The sequence below is a fragment of the Aegilops tauschii genome, chromosome 6 (assembly GCF_002575655.3).
Source record: "Aegilops tauschii subsp. strangulata cultivar AL8/78 chromosome 6, Aet v6.0, whole genome shotgun sequence".
Lineage (NCBI taxonomy): Eukaryota > Viridiplantae > Streptophyta > Magnoliopsida > Poales > Poaceae > Aegilops > Aegilops tauschii.
Window position 1 is genome coordinate 110627654 of NC_053040.3, and position 20842 is coordinate 110648495.

The window sequence follows — 20842 nt, forward strand, 5'->3', positions numbered from 1 at the left end:
AACGTATTAACGGACCACAAACGGGCCGACTGTAACCACGGGCTGAATTTGGCCCACAAGCAGAAAATGACAGTAACGGGCCGTAAGTAAACGAATGCTGAAAATGAGCCCAAGAATAAATGGGCTCTGAGAAGGCCGAAAGATAACATGGGCTGGAAACGGCCCAATGGAATAACGGGCCGTTAATGTGTATAAAGTGATACACTGTTCATTACGGGCCAGTTTCACCACGGGCCCTTAATGGGTGTAAAGTGATACACTGTTCATTACGGGCCAGTTTCACCACGGGCCATTAATAGGCCAAGAGTTACATAGGGCCTCATATGTGCCGAAAGACGTCATGGCCCATACATGGGCCAGAAGTGAAAACAGGCTGGAATCATATTGGGTGGCCCAGATGACGCTACTGGGTCTAATTCGGATAGGGCGTAACGGGCCTTGGGTTAGCGGGCTGTAAATGGGCTATATGCGAACAGGCCGTTAACAGGCTTTACATGGGCCGGCCCGCCACCTTTTAACCAAGTCAAACGGGCCGGCCTTTTCACAGGAATGGGCCTCTGTTGGGCCGTGCCACGTGTCGACGTATCATAGGCACCTTCTGTCCAATGAGTAGATGACATCTGTCCCAGCGATGACCCGACACGTGTTTCCTCCAGCCAATGATGATTTTACACGTGGAAAATCCCCATTGGTCGGGGCTGTTAACGGGTTATCGGATCCAAAACCCGACCCAATAGCTTAACGGTGTTCCGTTACGGTGGATGCCACATGTCGATCACCCTTGACGAAAGCACTTCTGTGACGCGCGATTTATCGTCATGGAAGTGGACACTTCCGTGATGATAATTTTGGTAATGTCATGGAACACTTCTACGACAGCACAGGTATGACTATCTTGATTCTGTCATAAATTTGTCATGGATGTACATGCATGACAGAAAACATGACCTACTGTGACAAACACGTATCATGACGGAAGTTTCTTTTTTTTGTAGTGCACGCCATGGGCCGCAGGCAGGCAAGTCTGGGTACCCTCGTTCCCAGAGCGCCGACAGTAGCCCCTGGGCCCAAGGCACGCTCGGACTTGGCTTCGAGGCGAAGCCAAAGGGCAAGTGTGGAGCGCCGCGGGCCCTAGCGCCTGTGGCCTCGATCGATGTGTGGCGATTGATGGGACGTGGGCATCTCCGCTTCCCCATGCCGCCTCGGCAACCGTTCGACTTGACAAGACCCTGCTGCATGCAGAAAAAACCATCAGTGCGTGGGATCGTGGAGGCCGGTGGTTGGCCTCCCTCCGGCTATAAATGAGGGAAGGGGTAGAGCCCCCTTGTTCATCTCCGTATTCTCGCCGCCCGCTCCTTCTCCTTCTTCTTCTTCATCTCCCCGTCTTGCCATAGCATCCATGGCGCCGTTGAGGAGGTTCTCCCCCGCCTAGAAGGGGAAGGCCCTCAAGGAGGGGTCGGGTTCACCGCCGCCCAAGAGGGGGCGTCGCCGCCCCTGCAAGCATGCTACAACCCCGGCGGCAGCTCCTCTGGGGCGCGGGCGCATTTCTTCGGGGGCCGGCATCGCTTTGTGCGGCCGCGATGGCGCTTCTTCTTGAGGCGGGGGCCGCCAAGGGCGAGGCAGCCCCTGCGATGATGGGAGGCATGCCGTGGTTTCCCGGCCTCCTCGGCCGCACTTCCACTCGGTGGACGTGCTCCCGGAGTTCGTCGTGTGATCGGAGAGTCCCGTCGGCACCTGGCTCCCGCTCCCGCGCTTCTTCGCAGGTGAGCTGCCAGCTGCGGGGCTTGACGGCCTATGGCTGCACTCTGATGGCTGCTGCAGCAAGGCTTCATGAGTTGGGGTCGAAATCACCGCGACGGGCAGCGTGTCCTTGACCCGCCGTTGGGAAGCGTTTGCCCGCGCGCAAGGCCTGAGCGGGAGGCGCACCCTTCATTTCAGGTATGATGGCCTTGCGACCCTCTACGTGAGGGTGTTCAGGAAGGACGGCCGTCATGCGGGATGCTGCCCGGAAGACGGCAGCGACGACGATGAGCTTGGCCTTGACGACCGCGACGGCGACGAGGGTGAGCTTGCCCTTGGCGACAGCCGCGCTTCCTTCAGCAGCGGCGGCTCCTCCTCCTGCGGGAGCACCAGCAGCGGCAGATACGACCAACCAGCACGCCGCGGGGCTCGCATCGGGGAGGGCGACGGGTCGTCTCATCGCCGCGCTCCGGTGAAGCGGGAGGAGGACTCGGAGTAAGCCCGGGGACAGCCAGGGCTTGGCCTCGGGAGCTGCTGCGGTCATGCGGGGCACTTTTGTTTAACCTTTCCTTTCTGCTGCATTTGAAAAAAGTAGAGGTGCCCCACTGGGGCGTGTAATGAACTATGGCACTCGTGCCACTATGCTATGTTTTTTATTTTGATATTGTGCCGAGATACCGATATTCCGATTAGGTGCGGTTAAGATAACTTAGCTTGCTATGCTTGCTGTAGTTTCCCGCCTCGCGAGGGTGCACCTCTCCAGCAACATCTGGCGAAGATGCTTCTTAACGACTCAGGAGCCGTCGGGCCTCAGGGGGCATTGTACAGCTGCTGAATTTATTAGAAAACTTCACATGGTGTCATGCCCTTCCTCGCGCGAGCCCCCGGGCATGGGTTGGTTGTGGCTGGTGCACCGCGTCGCGATGCCCGAAGGCACGAACTTGAGAGGGTGCGCGCTCCCACAAGCTCGTTTGAGAGCGTCTCGCGAGGATTTAAGGACCGAAGCTCTGGGGCGACAGGGCTACGGTGAGGTCTGGTCGCGGGCGAGCGCCAAGCACACACACCTGCCTAGCCTCCGCGCACGGGACGCGCGAGGAGGAGCAACGGGGAACTACCGCTCTTCGTGGGACAAGGCTGGAGAGGCGAACGAATAAGAGGAAAAACTCCAGCTCTGGCAAACGAGAAACGCAAAAACTCCAAATTCCATTAAGAAGTTGCAAACAAACTACAGAAAGCAAGCAAAAGAACAGCCGCGTCCAGCACCTAGTCTAGTCTTCTCACCAGCGCGGAGCTAAGTGCTGCCACTAGGACGTGGGAGGGAGCCCCTGTGAGGCCCGCGGGCGACACTCAAGAGACTCCGGGGCGTGTACAGCCCCACCCATTATTACGTGAGAGTGTCACGAGCGGAGACCTTCACAGGCACGGGGCCTTGCTTCATGGATAGAACTTCCGGAGGTGCTGGATGTTCCAGGCGTTCTGGATGGGGACCCCGTCCTGTGTGTCCAGGCGCGTGTCGCCAGGCCTGGAGACACGGGCGATCCTGAACGGGCCCTCCCACATGGGTGAGAGCTTATGCAGCCCCTTCCTGGAGAGCACCCGCCTCAGGACGAGATCACCCGCCTCGAGCGTCCTGGAGCGGATGCTGTGGCAGTGGCACCGCCGCAGCGCTTGCTGGTACCTTGCCGCCTAGAGCGAGGCTTGACCGCGGCGTTCCTCCCCCAGGACGAGGTCCATCCCCTGCGTGGAGTCCTGGCGTGCCTCGTCAAATGCCAAGCCCCGCATGGAGCGATGCCTGAGCTTGTTAGCGAGAACCGCTTCAGCTCCGTAGATGAGGAAGAACAGAGTCTCGCCCGTTGGCTTGGTCGCAGTGGTGCGGATGGACCACAACACGGACTGGAGCTCATCGAGCTAGCCCTGCTGCAGGCCTCGAGCTTCTTCTTGAAGGTCCTTGCCTTGGGGCCTCTCAGGACCTCCGCGTTGGCGCGCTCAGCCTATCCATTGCTCCTGGGATGTGCCACCGAAGCGTAGCATATCTGCATTCCAAGGTTAGCACAATATGTTTTGTAAAGGTTGCTGGTGAACTGTGAGCCATTATCGGTGATGATGCGGTTAGGGACCCCGAACCGGCTCACGAGGCCTTTGATGAACTTGACGGCCGAGCCAGCCAGGATGGTGCGGACGGCTTCCACCTCCGCCCACTTGGTGAACTTGTCGATGGCGACGTAGAGGTAGCGGTAGCCCCCGCGCGCCCGTGGGAATGGTCCCAAGATGTCCAGCCCCCAGACCGCGAACGGCCATGTGAGCGGGATGGTCTGGAGGCCCTGGGTAGGCTGGTGGATCTGCTTGGCGTGTAACTGGCAGGCTTCAAAGGACTTCACCAGCCCGGTGGCATCGTTGAGCGATGTGGGCCAATAGAACCCACTGCGGAGTGCCTTGCCCACGAGGGTGCGCGATGAAGAGTGATGCCCACAGTCCCCACCATGTATATCGGCCAGCAGTTCACATCCCTGCTCCCTGGAAGTGCACCGTAAAGAAACGTCGTTTGGACGCCTCCGATAGAACTCACTGTCCAGGATGCAGCATGTTGTGGCCTGGCGGGCCACACTCTCCGCATCTTCCTCCTTCTCCGGCAGGGTGCCCCGAAGTAGGTACGCCTTGAACTCCTCGGTCCAACACCCCTCCCGAGGTTCCAGCGCGAGGAGGCGGCTAGCTCCTGAGGTCCGGCCACAAGCCGGGGCGCCCGACGGAGGAGCCTGGGGGAGGTCCTCATGAGGCGGTGCTGGTTCTGCGTTGGGTGGAGCTGCAGACGGCTTGAAGAGCCGCTCCTCGAAGACGCCAGGCTCCTGAGGCAGACGCCGGGACGCCCTCTTGGCGATGTCGTCCGCCTCCTTGTTTGTGCCTCGCGGCACGTGCTACAATTCCAGGCCCAAGAATCGTTTCTCAATTTTGCATACCTCCTCAAGGTATGCTTCCATGTGCTCGTCCTTCAATGTATACTCCTTGTTGGAGAAGTTGACGAGGAGTTACGAGTCACCCCTGATGGTGAGGCGCCTGACCCCCAGTGCTGAGGCGGCCTTGAGTCCTGCGATCAGGCCCTCGCACTCTGCAATGTTGTTGGAGACCTTCTCTCCATGTTGGAAGCAGAGTTGCACGGCGTAGTAGAGCTTGCCTTTGGTGGGCGAAATAAGCACAGCTCCAGGCCCCGCGCCCTGGCATGAGAACGCGCCATAGAAGTACATGATCCAGCCATCTGGTGCCTCATTGCCGGGTATGAGGGAGCGGTCCTCGCACACTTCACGGTCAGGAACGTCTGTCCACTCCTCCACGAAGTCAGCGAGGGCCGCACCCTTGATGATCCTGGTGGTGCTGAACTCCAACTGGAATGCCTGCAGCTCAATGTTCCACTCGGCAACCCTTCCCGCAGCATTGGGGCTCCGGAGCACCCTCTCCAGAGGGTAAGCTAAGACAACTAATTTGATGGGGTGGCCTTGGAAGTAGTGCCGCAGCTTTCGGGAGGCGACGAGGAGCACGAGTAGTAGCTTTTGTGGCATGGGGTAGCGCGCCCGCGCGTCTCGCAGCACCGTGCTAACGAAGTATGTCGGGTGCTCGACGAGGGAGGAGGCATTGGTGAGGTCTTGCAACTCCTGAGTTTGTGGGCCCTCAGGAACCTTATCATCCGCCATGGCAGCCGTGCCCTCAGGAGCATCGTCCTCAGGAGACCCACTGCCTGGGGGGTTGGCCAAGGTCTCAGGAGCGTTGTTCGCTAGTGGTGCAGTCAGAGCCTCAGGAGCGCCATCTTGAGACCGCGACGCCCCATCTGGTGGCGGGGCGCCCAGCCGTGAGCCCTTGACCAGGCGCTCCTCCCTCACCGCCACTAGTGCTGCGCTGGCTGAGTGAGGCGTGGCAGCCAAGTAGAGCACCAGGGGCTAAAGGGGACGTGGCGCCACCATCACCAGCGGGCGCGTTCTTCTTCATCAGCTTGAAGAACGGGAGGGCGCGTTCTCCTAACCTGGAGATGAAACGCCCCAGCGAGGTCACGCAGCCCGCTAGCTTCTGCATCTCCTAGAGAGTCTGCGGCGGGCTCATCCTTTCTATGGCCTTGACTTTCTCTGGGTTACCCTCGATCCCTCTGTGCGACACCAAGAAACCCAGCAGCTTGCCGGATGGGACGCCGAACACACATTTCTCCAGGTTGAGTCACAGATCCACCTTGCGCAGGCTGGCAAATGTTTCTTCCAGGTCTTCAATAAGGGTCCTTGCATCCCGAGACTTCACCACTATGTCGTCGACATATGCCGCAGCGTTCCTCCTGAGCTGCTGGCCTAGAGCGATGTGCATCAGCCGCTGGAAGGTTGCTCCGGCATTAATCAGCCCAAACGACATGCAGGTGTAGCAATACACCCCGCATGGGGTCAGGAAAGCCATCTTCTCAACATCTTGCACCGCCATATTGATTTGGTGATAGCCTGAGAAGGCGTCCAGGGAGCACAGCAGGTCGCACTCGGCAGTGGAGTCGACGATCTGATCAATACGTGGAAGTGGAAAGGGGTCTTGAGGGCAAGCCTTGTTGAGGTTGGTGAAGTCGACACACATGCGCTCCTTTCCGCCCTTCTTGGGGACGATGACCGGGTTCGCCAACCATTCTGGGTACTGCACCTCCCGAATGACACCAGCATCTTGCAGCTTGTGGGTCTCTGGACGATGAATGACTGCTTCTCTGTGGACTGCCGCCGCGCCTTTCGCTTCACCGGTCGTGCATTAGGGCACACCCTTAGGTGATGCTCGATTATTCCCCTCGGTCTCCCAACTAGATCCTTGGGCTCCCATGCGAACACTTCCTTGTTCGCGTGTAAGAAGTCGACCAATGCCTTTTTTTGATCTGGAGAGAGGTTGGCACCTATGGTGAAGGTGGCACCCGATGCCCCATCTGCATCGACCGGCACCTGCTTCGTCTCGGCCCGATCTTGAGAGAACAACTGCTTCTTCTTTGCTGGCGCAGCCCGGGAACCTCTGGGGCACCTTCCTCAGTTGGACGCGCGGCCACCGCGGCCCTGAAGGCGAGCTTGAGGGCCAACAACGTGTCCTTGGTGTCTCCTGCCACAGTGAGGACGCCGCTGCTTCCCAGCATCTTCATGAGGCTGTAGGCAGGGCGAGTCACTGCCATGAACTTGGCCAGGGCCAGGTACCCGAGGATGGCGTTGTACGGGAAGCTGATGCGGGCGATGTCGAAGTCGATAAGCTCGGTGCGATAGTTGTCGCGGGTGCCGAAAGTGACGGGGAGGCGGATCTGCCTGAGGGGGGCTGGTGGAGCCGTCGACGACTCCAGAGAAGGGCTTCGTAGGGCGGAGCCGGCCATGGGGCACATGAAGCAAGCCGAATGCTTCCACCGAGAGCACATTGAGGCCGGCTCCACTGTGGATGAGGGTCTTGGTGACCGCCATGTTGCAGATGGTGGGGGTGCAGAGCATCGGTAGCGTGCCTGCGCCGGCCGTGACCGCGGGGTGGTCCCCAGAGTCGAAGGTGAGGTTAGCATTGGGCGCCGCCCAACCCGGCGGTGCCGCCCGCTGCATGTGGGCGGCACCCGCCTGGCGAAAGAACTGCTTGATGTGGCGATCTGACGGCGGCGCATGCGAGCCGCCGAGGATGGCTGCGACGGCGTGAGGTGCCGGCGCCGCGAAGCGCGTGACGAAAAGGTCGCGCAGCTCCACCGAGGAGGCCACCGAAGATTCCGGCAGACCCAGGAGTCAGGTGCGCGGCGCGCCCGTGAGGGCCATGGGGAGCTAATTCGCCATGACCTTGTCGTCGCCGTCGGCCACCAGAACCGCCTCCTCATACGCCTGGAGAAACCCGACCGGGTCTGCCACACCGTCGTAGCGAGGTGGCATCTCTGGCCTGAACTTGGGCGGCCACTGCACTCGCCGTAAGGCGGGGGTGAAGGCCCGGAGACCCCCGTCGCCTCTGTGCGCACCCGTTGATCCAGTCAGAGAAGCGGCGTCCGCCATGAGAGCTGAACGGCGTGAGCGGAGGTCGGTCGATGGAGGGGCGAAGTTTCGACCCACCCCTACCTGGCGCGCCAAATGTCGGATTTCGGGTTTCGCAAACCGTTGAGAGGTTTGAACTCTGGGGTGCGTGCGAAGAACTCGTCCTCCCTAGTTTGCCAACTCGCTAATCTCTCGGCCTAGCTCGACAAACTGTAAGGAAAAGCGACACAACAGTTTACCCAGGTTCGGGCCACCTTGCGGTGTAAAACCCTACTCCTGCTTTGTGGTGGATTGGCCTCGGGGGGCTGAGGATGAACTAGTACAGTGGCGAACAGCCTCAGGAGGAGAGGTGTTCTTGGGCTCGGGTGAGCTGGTGAGTGTGAGGGTGGAATGGATGTTACGTCCCCCTCTATGGTGAGGGCTAAGTCCTATTTATAGTGGCGTTGGCCCTCTTCCCAAATGAAGGCGCGAAGGGATCCCACAACGGCCAAATTTGAAGGGAGACAACTAGTACATGCTATCCTGACAAAAGTAGTCTTCGCCTGCAAAAGCCTTTGGTCGTGACGCCGTGGTGGGCTTGGTGATGACCTCCGTGCTGCTGTCCTGGCGGTCTTCGTCTTGTTGCGCGGGAATGGAAACCTTTGGCTGATTCCTTGGGACCCCGCGCCTGCGCTTGCCTCCTTAGCACCAAAGAGGAAACTGGTACACTGCGCGCCGCTGGCACCCGCCTAGCCTTGGTCGTCATTGCTCACGTCATCTGAACCTCGCGAGGTGAGGCTTGCATAGGAATCTCCGCTCCTCAGGAGCCAGCCTGAGGAGGCCGCTCCTGCTGAAGGCCTTGGTGTCGTCCGCCTCACGAGGCTTGGCCCCTTGCGAGGGTCTTGTGTTGTTGTCGCTGAAGTTGGGCCGTACCAGGCCGTCGATGGGTACCCCCGTTCCAAGAAAGCTGACAATAGATGTTTTTATCTAGGAGGTATGTGAACCAGAAATTCCAACCGACCCTCTTGTCGAGAGGTTAAATTTAGTTGAAAAATAAAATGATTACTTGAAGAAAAAATTGAAAAGAATTGAGGAGGAGAAGATGGAATTGGAGTTGCATGTTGCGGATGTCGTCGATGATCACAGATCAAGATGGATGAAATGCGCTTGAAGATTAGAAATATTAAAAAATATGCCATTGATACTCAGGCTTGGTATCATTATGCCGTTGGATCAATTGTTACCTTACTTGCGATTATATCGCATTTGTTGTTGCATTGAAATATTTTACATAGTTTCAATGTATGTTTTAATTAGATGCTCTAGAGAGCTGTATGTTGTTCTATGAGAACTACATATGAACTTTATGTATTTATTTTTTCAGTAATAACATTTGATCACTACTGTACTTTGGTTTTAATGTGATGATGAACTTGTATTAATTTGGTCACTTCTCTATTCATGATGTTCAGTAATGGTTTGTGATACACTTAATTATATAATGCACGCAGATGAACCGGCAATGGATGTACGGTGACTGACGCACCTCCGAGTACATTGAGGGCCTGCATAAATTTCTCGAAGTGGCTGAGGCAAACAAGCAAAATGGTTTTATGTATTGTCCATGTACTGTCTGTGGGAATACGAAGGATTACTCTAACTTGAAAACCCTTCACGTCCACCTGCTTGAGAAGGGTTTCATGCCACATTATAATGTTTGGACCTAGCACGGAGAAAGAGGGGTTATGATGGAAGACAACGAAGAAGAAGAGGATGATGACAGCTACCCCCTGAATACGGTGATACTGCAACGGGGGAAGCTGAAGATCAAGAGGAACCAGACGATGTGCCCGATGATGACCTTCGTCGGGTCATTGTTGATGCACAGAGAGAATGCAAAAGTGAAAGGGAGAAGTTGAAGTTTGATCTCATGTTAGAGGATCACAAAAAAGGGTTGTACCCAAATTGAGAAGATGGCAACACAAAGCTCGGTACCGCACTGGAATTGCTGCAATGGAAGGCAGAGAATGGTGTAACTGACAAGGGATTTGGGAAGCTACTGAAAAGAATGAAAAAGAAGCTTCCAAAGGATAACGAATTGCCTGACAGTACATACGAAGCAAAGAAGGTTGTCTGCCCTCTAGGATTAGAGGTGCAGAAGATACATGCATGCCCTAATGACTGCATCCTCTACCACAGCGAGTACGAGGAATTGAACGCATGCCCGGTATGCGGTGCATTGCGGTATAAGATCAGACGAGATGACCCTGGTGATGTTGAGGGCGAGCGCCCCAGGAAGATGGTTCCTGCCAAGGTGATGCGGTATGCTCCTATAATACCACAGTTGAAACGTCTGTTCATAAACAAAGAGCATGCCAAGTTGATGTGATGGCACAAAGAAGACGGTAAGAAAGATGGGAAGTTGAGAGCACCCGCTGAGGGGTCACAGTGGAGAAAAATCAAGAGAAGGTAGGGGGACTTTGCAGGTGACACAAGGAACGTATGGTTTGATTTAAGCGCAGATGGCATTAATCCTTTTGGGGAGCAGAGCAGCAACCATAGCACCTGGCCCATGACTCTATGTATCTATAACCTTCCTCCTTGGTTGTGCATGAAGCGGAAGTTCATTATGATGCCAGTGCTCATCCAACGCCCTAAGCAACCCGACAACGACATTGATGTGTACCTAAGGCCATTAGTTGAAATACTTTTATAGCTGTGGAAGGGAAAAGGTGTACGTGTGTGGGATGAGCACAACCAGGAGGAATTTGACCTACATGCATTGCTGTTTGTAACCATCAATAATTGGCCTGCTCTCAGTAACCTTTCAGGACAGACAAACAAGGGATACCACGCATGCACGCACTGTTTAGATGACACCGAAAGTATATATTTGGAGAAATGCCGGAAGAATGTGTACCTAGGACATCGTCGATTTCTTCCGACCAACCATCAATGTCGAAAGAGAGGCAAGCATTTCAAAGGCGAGGCAGATCACCGGAAGAAGCCTGCCCTCCGTACTGGTGATCACATACTTGCTATGGTCAATGATTTACAAGTAATCTTTGGAAAGGGTCCTGTCGGACTATCTATTCCGAATGACGCTGAGGGACGCCCACCCAAGTGGAAGAAGAAATCTATATTTTGGGACCTACCCTATTGGAAAGACCTAGAGGTCCGCTCTGCAATCGACGTGATGCACGTGACGAAGAATCTTTACGTGAACCTGCTAGGCTTCTTGGGCGTGTATGGGAAGACAAAAGATACACCGGAGGCACGGGAGGACCAGCAACGTGTGCATGAAAAAGACAACATGCATCCAAAGGAGTATCAAGGTCCTGCAGCTATGCTCTTACCAAAGAAAAGAAGGAAATCTTATTTGAATGCTTGCTCAGTATGAAGGTCCCGTCTGGCTTCTCATCCAATATAAAGGGAATAATAAATATCCCAGAGAAAAAGTTCCAGAACCTAAAGTCTCATGACTGCCACGTGATTATGACGCAACTACTTCCGGTTACATTGAGGGGGCTTCTACTGGAAAACGTTCGATTAGCCATTGTGAAACTATGTGCATTCCTCAATGCAATCTCTCAGAAGGTAATCGATCCAGAAATCCTACCAAGGTTAAAGAGTGATTTGGTGCAATGTCTTGTCAGTTTTGAGCTGGTGTTCCCACCATCCTTCTTCAATATCATGACGCACGTCCTAGTTCATCTAGTCGACGAGATTGCCATTCTGGGCCCTGTATTTGTACACAATATGTTCCCCTTTGAGAGGTTCATGGGAGTCTTAAAAAGATATGTTTGTAACCGTGCTAGGCTAGAAGGAAGCATCTCCACAGGCCATCAAACAAATGAGGTCATTGGGTTTTGTGTTGACTTCATTCCTGACCTTAAGAAGATTGGTCTCCCTCAATCGCGGTATGAGGGAAGACTGACTGGAAAAGGCATGCTAGGAGCAGACTCAATAATATGTAGGGACGGGCATTCTTGGTCTCAAGCACAGTACACAGTTCTACAGAATTCTACCTTGGTGACCCCGTATGTCAATGAACACAAGAATATTCTGCGCTCCAAACACCCGGAGTAGTGTGATGACTGGATTACATGTGAACACATCAGGACTTTCGTCAGTTGGTTGCAAACACATCTCATGGGTGACAATACTGTTGCAGATGAGCTATACTCATTGGCCAGGGGACCATCTTCGACTGTATTGACTTACAAAGGGTACGAGATAAATGGGAATAGATTTTACATGATCGCCCAAGATCAAATAGCACCAACCAAAACAGTGGTGTCTGCTTTGATGCAGCAACCAAGAGGGGAAAGGACACATATTATGGTTACATAGTCACTGGTACGCGTCGGTGCTATACAAACGGTTTTTAACCCCTTTCCGCGACGATGTTTGGAACCGTCGCCAAGTGAGTGGGGGTGATAGGGGGGTCCTTCCCACACGAGCCAGAAACCGTCGGGGATATGCCCTCCTGGCGCACACGCTCGGCAAAATGAGGTCGTGTGCGACCGGCGAGCGCTCAAATACGGTAATACATATAGTACAGCTAAAAATACAATTATACATGCGAAATTGTTTCCGGTCGCAAGTACATCCCGCATAGTCAGTCCCCAGCTAAACGTTTCCGTTCATATGTACATCCCACACAGTCGCTCCAAGGAAAACGTTTCCGTTCACAGGTACATCACACACAATTTTCCCCGTTAAATCGTTTGTGATAGCGTTGCCATTGCACACGATATTAACAATATTATTATTTGCGTTATTGAATGCATCACACACAGTGCGTAGAAGAAACTGTGTGGCAAAGGCTGTCCATCACACATAGTTTTTATGTGGTAAACGTTTGCACAAGGTGGCCTAACGCAAACAGTTTTGAAGAGGATCTCCACGTCTATTGACCGTGTGAAGTGTAATCCCTAATTAATCCCTAATTTAAAAATCACATGTTTTGAATTTGAAAGTAGGCAATCACTTATTTCATATCCAACCATGTTTATTACAAATATAGTTCAACCATGAATGCATAATTTGATGCACAGGTACATATACTGAATAACTACAGAAGCACCAAGTAAAGAATGATGAACCACAGTTGTACTAAAGACTGTAAAGAGAGAGGCGAAAGACATTCTGGTTGCTGGAGAAGGTGAAGCGGAATGCCCATATTGTGCCCTCCTCCATGCGTAATGCGCACACGACTCTAGGCCAACCCCTTGTGATGGCTGCCCGTCCATCCTTCACTGTCTTCATTACGACTTCTCGATGCTCATTGTAGTCTGAATGAAATACTTTAACCTTCATTGCCTGTCCACCAATCATGTACTTTGTGAGGTAATATTGAGTGAACTGCTTCGGGAACCACTGCGAACGAAAAAGATCCAGACATTGTTATCTAACAACTCATTATGGGCAGTAAAAAGAGAAGGCTGCAGAGTTTGTACTTACCATCCTACAGCTCACTGCTGTGTTGGATAGAGCATAAAAATTAATTTGCTTGCCACCATTCGTATCTTTTTGCTAATAATCCTTATCAGTTTCCTCACTTGATGCTTGTTCATGAATATCTCATTGCCCCATACGCAAAAAGGGTCGATGCGTGGATCCTTGCCAAGGGCATATGTACCTACAAGCAACAAGTCAATATTAGAAGCTAACAAGTGTCCAGGCCTGGATCTATATGCACTACATTATGGAACGATGGGGGGAGTACAAGCCGAGGGATGAAGCTAACCTCGGCGGAAAATGGTGGCCACTCCCATTGTTGTCCTGCATAAGTAGTGGAAATGAATGATAAGTACAGCAACCTTAACATCAAACAAATATAGCAAAGGTAAACAACATCATCTCCAAGATCGCAAATCCTTGACCGCTTGGCGGAGGAGATCAACAGGGCCGTCGAAGAGACCGATGGCGGTTGAACCAGAGGGGTTGGGGACCACTTAACTTGTGACATGGCCCGCACGAAGCCGTCACTGTGGACGAGCTTGATGTCGTAGCCAGCTTTCCCGAGATACAGTAATACACTAGCCTGCTGACATGAAGCCTTCGACATGGCAACATAGTCAACATCTTCGCCGGCTTCCACCGCGACGTGTTGCTCCGGGATCGATAGGTCGGGGAGAATGGTGGCCACCTCGCCAACGTCCGCCGGAGAGGCCATGATAAACCTCTTCTTGGCCGAACGCTCACTAGGCTCCCTGGGATACGTGGTCGAGCTTAGGTTGCGACATTCTGGAGTAGGGGATGCGGATCTGGCAGCGAGGGACACCGCAGGCCTCATCTAAAAACTCAGGGGAGTGGGGCGACGGTATGGGAATCGCTGGGTAACCTGAACTTTATTATCTAAGCTAGGAGGAACGGGCAGACCGCAGGGGTTGCCGGCAGCGGCCGCGAGCTAGGGTTCGAGGGGGGAGGGGGCGAGTGGGGGACTATGGAGGGGGGTGTTTGAGGATACGCCACGGCTACTGAAAATTTTAGTAATGGTGGTGGACGAGGGAGGGCGACGGTTCAAATGCCTCGGCTACTGCAATTTTACTATAAGGTCGGTGCTGGATAAGTGTGGGCGATGGTTGAAGTATGGCGGCTACTTAAATTTGGGTAAAGGAATTGATGCGGGGCGGGAGTGCCCAAGATCGCGCATGGTCCAATAATAATATGCGTTTATGATAATAAGGAAAAGTGGCGCGGAACCGCCGATTTTTGCAACGCTCAAGGCGGGTAGTTTATTTTTATATTTCTAGCTAGCTGGTCTATCGCACACGGTTCATCCTAATTTCCAAATAAACTTACCCGCCTTTAGCTTGCACGGGTGGCGATTTTACAGCGCACTTACATCACGCACGGTTAAGCCAGTACCTCCACCCTTTGCTCACGCTTGCGCGGTAGTGGTGATTTTACAGCGCACTTGCATCGCACACGGTTGAGCCAGTACCTCCACCTTTGCTCGCGCTTGCGCAGGCGTGGTGATTCACAGCGCACTTGTATCACACATGGTTAAGATATTATACCCGTATCCATTGAGCGTCATCAGTCTTTGCAACAAAAAAAACATTAGAGAGGGTCAGAAGACAGCCACACCAGCATGTGGCCCAAATATATATGAGTGAAAAGGATGGTCTGTGATGTTCAAAATTCCAATGCACAACTTTGACCGCGTGGGCCCGCGGTTGGGCGCGTCATCGAAGATCGACGAGATGGGCCAGAAGTCAAGAACCACCTGGAAGTGGCCAAATATATGTAGGAACATTGGGGATGTTTAAAACTTTAAATACACAATGCATAACTTTGGTGGCACCTGCCTCGCAAACCCGAAAGCACCCTTAGATATATCTATAATGACATAATGTCGTACCTAGCTAGGATGCTTGGCCCACCACCTCCTACTTTGTGTCAGCGGGGCGGATGCATGTAATGATCGATACTTTGGTCATACATGCATGTCGCCATGACCTACCATAAGACGGACCAATGAATCTATCATTTGGTCAAACGACAGCTGTTGTTGTTGATAAACCTCTTGGGCAAATAGATTGAACCATCATAAAAATCGCACGAGAGGGACCACAAAACCAGCACCTCTTGCATGCGGCCCAAAATGATGTAGGGGTGATGTGTGTTTTCAATATAGAATAATGTACAATTTATTTGTGGTTCCTACCTCTCGATACAGAAAACAACCATGAAGGCAAGGTAGTTAAGGACGAGATACGTAGGGTATGATGTAGGTCGAACCCAGCAATCCGAGCATGTGGGAGGGAATCCTGACAACGCATGAGGTCGAGCTTTGGTTGAGCGACATGTGACGGTGACCGGCCCTAACACGAACTAGGAGGAATCCATTCATGGCCAACACATACACCTCATTATCGGTCAAAAGGATGATATATATACACTCGGGGAGCCCACAAATATGCGTGTCATCACAAAAAACCGCACAAGGGAGACGTGGTCGATCAGAAGACCCCGTATACACTGCATGCGGCCCGAAAATATGTATGGGTACGGTGGTGTGTGATGTGTTTAAATCTTGAATGCACAACTTCGATGGGCCACCAACTACATTACAAACCGAACACCGTACCCGACTCCAAGCCTGGTTCAATACGTACGATGTCGGTTTCCCAAATTCGAGGTGGCGGCGCGGGGGGGGGGGGGGGGGGGGGGCGTCCCACGCATGCGCTCAGACTTTATTTGGTCTAGTATGGGACACATCTATATCTATACCCCTATATAGTGTGCGAATAGCTTTGAAAGTTGGTCATTGGATGAAGCCAATCCGACGGTACAGAGATGGCAAATCCGAGAACTACTGGCCGTTGGATATCATCTACATTACAGCAGAATCTGCCACATGTACAATTTAGAAGACTCCATGGTTGAACTTAAGCATATATAATGCACAAACCTCAAAACACAAGCACTTCTCCTTTGTTCTACAATCTTCCATATCTTAATTGCCCAATTTTTTTCTAAATGAATTGTCACTTTTTGTTTTTTACTTTATGCTTTACAATGCACAATTCCATGAATCTTAAAATAGATTTTTTTATAAAACTAATTGATTTTGGATGAGATGAACTATAAGAATTAAACGAACATCTACATCATGCATATATGACTCAAAGCTTACATGCTATAGTGTGGTATTTATTCATAATTTGGTTACCAAATCTCATGCGTGCAATGCACGTGTACCTTACTAGTATCAATAGGAAACCATCATGGTCAAACCCTTCTGGTTGTTGGGTCAAAGGGATAGATTGTGTGGGCCCCCCTAATTGTCGGTAAAGTATAGTATATATACCTCGGGGAGCCCACAAATATGTGCCGCGTCTATAAGCCGCACAAGGGAGACATGCTCGAGAAGAACACCCTGCCCCCTATACCCTGCATGCAACCTGAAAAAGGTTTATATAATCACCATGACAGGTCAAGTCAATCATTCTTTAATGTTTTAGAGCAAAAAATAACCCATAAAAACATAGTAGGTTTATATAATCGCCATGACAGGTCAAGTCAATCATCCTTTAATTTTTTAGAGCAAAAAATAACCCATAAAAACATAGTCTACAAATTAGGAAAACAAGGATCCCAAGGTTTATATAGTTGCCATGATAGGTCACTATAGAGATATACTATATCTCTATAATGATCGTGTCATGGCATTTAAATGAAGCTTGAGATATGCAACTTCCCACCGGGTCACCCATCCTTGGACAACTCCAGCCCAAGCACGCTTAACTTCTGCGTTCTATTCGACTAGGCTAGCGGATGGGAAGCCGCCCCTTGCTGATAAGAATTGCATCCTTGCCATTAAGGCGTTTCACGCTGGTCACCCTATGGGACCTACTCCCTCCTATCACACACATCTGTGCTTTTAGAAACTGTGTGGGATATTTACATGGCCGGTGTGTCGCCACTAGCCTTCAAGGAGCACTGACACTGGTAGCGGGAAAACGATGGGAGAAGAGGCGGGAAAACGATGGGAGAAGAGGCGGGAAACCGATGAGAGGAGTGGCGAGAAACGGTAGCTGATGATGTTTCCCAATACCACGTCGGTGTTTCCCCCAAGAGGAGAGGATGATGTAGCACAGCAACGGCAGGTATTTCCCTCAGTAATGAAACCAAGGGTATCGAACCAGTAGGAGAACCAAGCAACACAACGTAAACAACCCCTGCACACAAATAACAACACCTCGCAACCCGACGTGTTAAAGGGGTTGTCAATCCCTTTCGGGTAACGGCGCCAGAGACGGTGCGTGGACGGGAGAAGGTTGTAAAAGATTGAAATAATAGATCGCAAGTAAAATAAAGTGCAGCAAGATATTTTTGTATTTTTGGTTTAATAGATCTGAATAAAAATGCAAAGGAAAAATAGATCGCAAGGCAAATATGTGAGAAATAAGACCCGGGGGTCGTAGATTTCACTAGTGGCTTCTCTCGAGAAAAATAGCAAACGATGGGTAAACAAATTACTGTTGGGCAATTGATAGAACTTCAAATAATTATGATGATATCCAGGCAATGATCAATACATAGGCATCACGTCCAAGCTTAGTAGACCGACTCCTGCCTGCATCTACTACTATTACTCCACACATCGACCGCTATCCAGCATGCATCTAATGTATTAAGTTCATGGAGAAACGGAGTAATGCAATAAGAACGATGACATGATGTAGACAAGATCCGTTTATCTATATGGCGGTAGATATATATCTCATCTTTTTATCCTTAGTAGTAACGATACATACGTGTCGGTTCCCCTTCTGTCACTGGGATCAAGCACCGTAAGATCGAACCCACTACCGGGCACCTCTTCCCATTGCAAGATAAATAGATCAAGTTGGCCAAACAAAACCCAAATATCGGAGAAGAAAAATGAGCCTATAAGAGGTCATGCATATAAGAGATCAAAGAAACTCAAATAACATTCATGGATATAAAAAGATATGACTGATCATAAACTCGAAGTTCATCAGATCCCAACAAACACACCGCAAAAGAGTTACATCATATGGATCTCCAAGAGACCATTGTATTGAGAATTCAGAGAGAGAGAGAGAGAAAGCCATCTAGCTACTAACTACGGACCCAAAGGTCTACAAAGAACTACTCACGCATCATCGGAGAGGCACCAATGTAAGTGGTGAACCCCTCCGTGATGGTGTCTAGATTGGATCTGGTGGTTCTGGACTCTGTGGCGGCTGGATGAATATTTCGTCGACTCCCCTAGGGTTTGTGGATTTTGGGGGTATTTATAGAGCAATGAGGCGGTCCGGGGGGCACCCGAGGTGGGCACAACCCACCAGGGCGCGCCTGGGCCTCCTGGCGCGCCCTGATGGGTTGTGCCCCCCTCGGGGCACCCCCCAGGTGCAACCAGGGCCCATTGACTTCCTTCTGGCCCAAAAAATCATCGTGGAGTTTCGTGGCATTTGGACTTCGTCTGATATTGATTTCCCGCGATGTAAAAAACATGAAAAAACAGCAACTGGCACTTGGCACTATGTCAATAGGTTAGTCCCAAAAAAGGATATAAAATGACTATAAAATGATTATAAAACATCGAAGATTGATAGTAAACAGCATGGAACAATAAAAAATTATAGATACGTTGGAGACGTATCAACATCCCCAAGCTTAACTCCTATTCGTCCTCGAGTAGGTAAGTGATAAAAACAGATTTTTTATGTGGAGTGCTGTTCAGAAAGTCATATCATATTCTTTTCTTTATAGCATGGACATTTGGACTTTTATGTGATTCAAAGCAATAGTCTAGTTTTGACATAATAATTTAGATACTCAAGCATATCAACAAGCAACCATGTCTTTCAAAATATAAATGCTAAAACAAGTTATCCCTTGCCCATCATGCTCAAACATTGATCCATTCATGAAACACACTCGAATATTAACTACACCCAATACTTGAGCACGATCATATTGCCTCTTAGTTGGTGCTTTTATAAGAGAAGATGGAGACTCAAAATAAAAATTTTATAAAGTAAAAGAAAGGCCCTTCACAGACGGAAGTAGGGATTTGTAGAGGTGCCAAAGCTCAAAGCGAAAAAATTAGAGATAAAAACATTTTGGGAGGTGTATCCATCCCACCAACGAAAACGACGTAGAGCTACGAACACTTTCCATGCTAGATATGCCATAGGCGGTTCCCAAACAGAAAATAAAGGTTATTCCTTTTTCCACCATTCTTTCACTTTCCATGGCTAGCCGTCTCCACGGGTGGCTTCCATACCAACACTTTCCAAGGAATTTATTATTTGACAACATAAAGTAAATTTTTTTTTTGCATTTTGGAACTCGGCATCCCTAAAACCTTTGCCTTGCTCTCGTGCAATGACAAGTGAATAAACACTCATCTTGAGAATAACGCATCTAACATGGAAAATATTAGCCACCCGTTACCGTTCCGCGAGCGAAACAAACACGCAAAAAAGAAGTTTATTTTGAAAATTAGAGATGGCACATGCAAATTTGCTTAGAACGGCAAAAGAATACCGCATATAGGTAGATATAGTGGACTCATGTGGCAAAACTGGTTTAAAGGATTTTGGATGCACAAGTAGAGATCATACTTGGTGCAAAATGAAGGCTAGCAAAAAAGATTGAGAAGCGACCAACCAAGAAACGAATAATGTCGTGAAGCAAGCATTAAGCATAATTAACACCGAATAATGCACCACAAGTAGGATATAATTTTCATTGCATGATTACTGAGTTTCGTGCATGCATAGGGAATCACAAACCTTAACACCAATATTCTTACTAAAGCACAATTACTCATCAACATAACTCACATATCACATCATCATAACTCAAAACTATTACTAAGAATCAAGTTTATTTTGTCCAATGATCTTCATGACATATTTTTTTCTTTATCCTTCTTGGATATCTATCACTTTGGGACTAATTTTATGTGTTGCTTTTCATAAGCTCAAACAAATATAAGTGAAGATCATGAGCATAACAAATTTTCTTTCTCTCAAAATAATTTAAGTGAAGCAAGAGAGAATTTCTTCAACATTTTACTAACTCTCAAATAAATGTAAGTGAAGCAAGCGAGTGTTTCTTCAAAAATAATATTGCACACTGTGCTCAAAAAGATATAAGTGAAGCACTAGAGCAAGTCCTAGCTCATAAAAGATTTAAGTGAAGCATAGAGAGCAATTCTAACAAGTCATGATATAATTTTGGCTCTCTCAAATAGGTGTGTCCAGCAAAGATTGACGACTTAAAACACAAAATAAAACAAGCAAAGACACATATCATACAAGACGCTCCAAGCAACACACATATCATGTGATGAATAAAAATATAGTCTCAAGTAAAATACCGATGGTTGTTGGAAGAAAGCGGGGATGCCACTCGGGGGCATCCCCAAGCTTAGTTGGTTGTTCATTCTTGGATAATAGCTTGGTATGCCGGGGTATCCCCAAGCTTAGGCTCTTACATCCTTTCTTCATCCGTCGTAAGATAACCCAAAACTTGAAAACTTCAATCACACAAAACTCAACAAAACCTTCGTGAGATCCGTTAGTATAAGAAAGCAAACCACTACTATAAGTGCTATATCAAATCAATTCATACGTTGTTTTTGTATT